Genomic DNA, 5,000 nt, shown 5'->3' on the forward strand with positions numbered 1-5,000 from the left:
GCTGGGCACCGTCTTGGCCGACCTTGGAGGCACTTGGCCAAGCATTGGAGGCCTTGGCTTGGCCTAGGCTTGGCCAAGTGTGAATGGGCTTGGCCTATTGCGAAGAGTCACGGCAAAGGTTCGACCGAAGCTCGCGGCGCCCCGGACGGAGCCGGGCCGCTCCCGCCTTTGCCGCGGCGCACGGGCGCCGCCGCCGTCCGGCCGTCGCGGCGGCCGCGCACGGCACTTCGGCTTCCTCCGTCGGCCCTCCCGGGACGCGCGACCCGTGCGACCGGGACGCGCATCCCGTGCGACCGGGACGCATGTCCGGGCGGTTCCCGTTTGCAACGCTCCTCGGTACTTTGGAACGCTTGGGGTGGGCTTTGGGCGGATGCCCCGCTGGGGTGGTAGGGAGGGGGGGCTGCTGCCGCCGCGGCGGGCCTTCCGCTCCACTCCGCACAAGCCCGCCGTGGGCACTCGCTGCGGGCGTGCCCGGCACCGTTCGTCCTCGAGGGATTCGGCCCGTCGGCTCGCTCGGATGGGCCACGCGCAGCGGGCCCATGACGGAGCCGGCACGCTCCTTCTGCTGGCGCGGCGCTCGGTCTACGCCTCCGGCCGGCCGTTGCGGCGGCCGTGCACGGCGCTTCGGATCGGTCGGCCCGTCGTCCCGTCCCTGACGAAGTTTTCGCGGCCGCGCGCGCGCGGAGTTGGATCGGCCTTACTTGGTCCGATCCTTCGCCCTCGCATGTTGCGTGGGCTCGGTCCCGTCCCGTTCGGTGAAATCTTTGTCCGCTCTGGTGCGTCCCTGTGGGTTCCTTTGTCGGTTTTGCGGGTTCGGCCGGGCCTTCCGTGCCGGCCCGTCGGCTCGCTCGGATGGGCCCCGCGGAGTTGGCCCACGACGGAGCCGGCACGCTCCTTCCGCTGGTGCGGCGCTCGGTCTATTCCTTCGGTCGGCCCTTGCGGCGGCCGTGCGCGGTGCTTCGGATCGGTCGGCCGGTCTTCCCGTCCCTCATGAAGTGTTCGCGGCCGCGCGCGCGCGGAGTTGGATCGGCCTTACTTGGTCCGATCCTTCGCCCTCGCATGTTCCGTGGGCTCGGTCCCGTCCTGTTCGGTGAAATCTTTGTCCGCTCTGGTGCGTCCCTGTGGGTTCCTTTGTCGGTTTTGCGGGTTCGGCCGGGCCTTCCGCGCCGGCCCGTCGGCTCGCTCGGATGGGCCCCGCGGAGTTGGCCCACGACGGAGCCGGCACGCTCCTTCCGCTGGTGCGGCTCTCGGTCTACGCCTCCAGCCGGCCCTTGTGGCGGCCGTGCGCGGCGCTTCGGTTCGGTCGGCCGGTCTTCCTGTCCCTCACGAAGTGCTCGCGGCCGCGCGCACGCGGAGTTGGATCGGCCTTACTTGGTCCGATCCGTCGCCATCGCATGTTGCGTGGGCTCGGTCCCGTCTCGGTGAAATCTTGGGCCGCTTTGGTGCGTCCCTGTGGGTTCCTTTGTCGGTTTTGCGGGCTCGGCGCCGGGCCTTCCGCGCCGGTCCGTCGGCTCGCTCGGACGGACCGTGCGCAGGTGGTCCCCGACGGAGCCGGCACGCTCCTTCCGCTGGCGCGGCGCTCGGTCTATGCCTCCGGCCGGCCCTCGCGGCGGCCGTGCGCGGCGCTTCGGTTCGGTCGGCCGGTCGTCCCGTCCCTCACGAAGTTCCTGCGGCCGCGCGTGCGTGGAGCGGGATCGGCCTTACTTGGTCGGATCCGTCGCCCTCGCCTGTTGCGGGGGCTCGGTCCCGTCCCGTTCGGTGAAAGCTTTGCCCGCTCTGGTGCGTCCCCGTGGGTTCCTTTGTCGGTTTTGCGGCCTTGGCGGCGGGCCTTCCGTGTCGGCCCGTCGTGGGCCCGCTACGCGTCCGTGCGCGGTGCTTCGGATCGGTAGGCCCGTCGTCTGGGTCCCTTACGAAGCTTTGCGCGACCGCTCCTTTGTCGCCGGTCCCCTGTTAGGGCTGACCGAGCCCTCCGTTCGCCCCCTGGCCCGTCGCATGGGCCCCCGGCGCCTCCGCGGCGCCCCACCGAAAACTGTCACGACGCGCATCCAGCGCCGACGAGGTCGCAGGTTACGTGCGGCAGCCGGGGGGCTAGGCCGAGCGGCGGCGGGCCCGCCCACGGACGGGCGCGGGGAGGAGCGCAGCCGGCACGCGGCGCGGAGCGGCGGCGGCATGCCGCCGGGCGGCCGTCGGCTCAACCGTGCCCGAGTCCCGCGGGCACTGCGTCGCCCGGCCGGCGCGAGCGGCGGCGGGCCCGCCCGCGGACGGGCGCGGGGAGGAGCGCAGCCGGCACGCGGCGCGGAGCGGCGGCGGCATGCCGCCGGGCGGCCGACGGCTCAACCATGCCCGAGTCCCGCGGGCACCGCGTCGCCCGGCCGGCGCGAGCGCACGAGGGCGGGAGGCAACCGGGCGGCGCCTGCGGAACCGGATGCGACGGCCGGCGCGGCACGGCCCCGACGGGTCCGCACCGAAGACCAGCGCAGTGCGGATCGACCGCTGATGAGGTCAGAGGTTACGTGCGGCAGCCGGCCGGCTGGCCCGAGCGGCGGCCGGCACGCGATGGGGATCGAGCGGCCCCGACGGCTTGCAGCCGGGCGGCCGACGGCTAGGCCGTACCGGAGTCCCGCGGTCGTTCGGGCGAAGGGGCGCATGCTGCGGGAAAGGCCTGCGGCGGCGAACCGTCCGCCCGGCCGGCCAAGCCTTCCGCGGCGGCGCGCACGTGGCGGCGCGGCCGAGATGACCGAGCGAAGCCCCGGCGATGGGCGGCGCGCACGTGTCCGTGCGGCCGAGATGACCGAGCGAAGCCCGGGCGGCGCCCGCCGTGCGCCCTGCCGGATCGCGCCTTCCGCCGGCGCGCAACGCCGGTCCCGCGTTCCGGCCGCGGGAGAGGCCTGCGTCGGCGAACCGTCCGCCCCGCCGGCCGAACCTTCCGCGGCTGCGCGCACGTGTCCGTGCGGCCGAGATGACCGAGCGAAGCCCCGGCGACGGGCGGCGCCCGCCGTGCGCCCCGGCGGATTGCGCGGCCCGCCGGCGCGCAACGCCGGGCCCACGTTCCGGCTGCGGGAAAGGCCTGCGGCGGCGAACCGTCCGCCCCGCCGGCCGAACCTTGCGCGGCGGCGCTTACGTGTCCGTGCGGCAGAGATGACCGAGCAAGCTCCGGCGATGGGCGGCGCCCTCCGTGCGCCCCGCCGGATCGCCTGCGAGCGGCGAGCGTCCGGGCGGGCCCCTTTCGCAACTTCCCTCGGTACTCTAAACACCCCTTGCCTCTCGGTCTTCCCCCCGACCCTCTCGGTATTTGCTCGGATATGTGCATGCATCGTCCCTCGTCGCCTTCGGTTATCCTCCCCGGGGTGGGCTTTGCGCCGACGCGCCAACGGGGTGGTAGGGGGGCTGCAGCCGCGGCCGCCGCGTTTCGCCATCCGCGCGTGCGCCGCCGGATCCGAGTGGAGGTCGCGGGCGACTCGTCGATGCTTGTACTAGGGGCGCATGCCGGCAGCCCCCCGCGGGGTGCGGGACCCCCGATCGGCGTGCGAGGGACGGGCGTCCGGGCGGGCCCCGTTTCCAACTTCCCTCGGAACATTAAAACCCCCCGACCCCCTCGGTCTTCGCTCCGGCCCTATCGCTATTGCTCGGATATGTGCATCCACCGTCCCTCGTTGCCTTCGGTTATCTACCCCAGGGTGGGCCTTGCGCCGATGCCCCGATGGGGTGGCAGGGGTGGGGCTGCCGCGGCCGGCGCGTTTCGGCATCCGCGCTTGGGGGCTCGGACCCGAGTGGAGGTCGCGGGCGGCTCGTCGATGCCTGCACCGGGAGCGCATGCCGGCAGCCCCCCGCGGGGCGCCGGACCCCCGATCGGCGTGCGATGGACGGGGGGAGGGGCGGGCCCGGTTTGCAAATTCCCTCGGTACTTTAAAATCTCACGGCCCTGTCGGTGCTCCCTCCGGCCCTATCGCCACTGCTCGGATATGTGCATCCACCGTCCCTCGTTGCCTTCGGTTATCTACCCCGCGGTGGGCTTTGCGCCGATGCCCCGATGGGGTGGCAGGGGGGCACGCTCTAGGCCGTGCCACGGGGCGCGGGCGCCGGCGCCGTACGTCCCTCGCGGCGGCCGTGAGCGGCACCTCGGCTTGCTCGGTCTGTCCTCCCGGGACGCGCGACCCGTGCGACCGGGACGCGCATCCCGTGCGACCGGGACGCGTGTCCGGGCCGTTCCCGTTTGCAACGCTCCTCGGTACTTTGGAACGCTTGGGGTGGGCTTTGGGCGGATGCCCCGCCGGGGTGGTAGGGAGGGGGGGCGGCGGGACTTCCGCTCCACTCCGCACAAGTCCGTCGCCTCGCGGCGGGCGCGCCCGGCACCGTTCGTCCCCGAGGGAGCCGGCACGCGCCCGCCGAGGCCCCGGCGCATGGGCGCCGCCGCCGGCCGTCCGCGCGGCGGCCGTGCGCCGGCTTCCTCCGTCGGCCCTCCCGGGATGCGCGACCCGTGCGACCGGGACGCGCATCCCGTGAGACCGGGACGCGTGTCCGGGCCGTTCCCGTTTGCAACGCTCCTCGGTACTTTGGAACGCTTGGGGTGGGCCTTGGGCGGATGCCCCGCCGGGGTGGTAGGGAGGGGGGGCTGCTGCTGCCGCGGCGGGACTTCCGCTCCACTCCGCACAAGTCCGTCGCCTCGCGGCGGGCGCGCCCGGCACCGTTCGTCCCCGAGGGAGCCGGCACGCGCCCGCCGAGGCCCCGGCGCATGGGCGCCGCCGCCGGCCGTCCGCGCGGCGGCCGTGCGCCGGCTTCCTCCGTCGGCCCTCCCGGGATGCGCGACCCGTGCGATCGGGACGCGCATCCCGTGAGACCGGGACGCGTGTCCGGGCCGTTCCCGTTTGCAACGCTCCTCGGTACTTTGGAACGCTTGGGGTGGGCCTTGGGCGGATGCCCCGCCGGGGTGGTAGGGAGGGGGGGCTGCTGCTGCCGCGGCGGGACTTCCGCTCCACTCCGCACAAGTCCGTCGCCTCGCG

The sequence above is a fragment of the Phoenix dactylifera genome, chromosome 10 (assembly GCF_051530095.1).
Source record: "Phoenix dactylifera cultivar Ajwa chromosome 10, Ajwa_hap1_PhDact_Kaust_v1.1, whole genome shotgun sequence".
Lineage (NCBI taxonomy): Eukaryota > Viridiplantae > Streptophyta > Magnoliopsida > Arecales > Arecaceae > Phoenix > Phoenix dactylifera.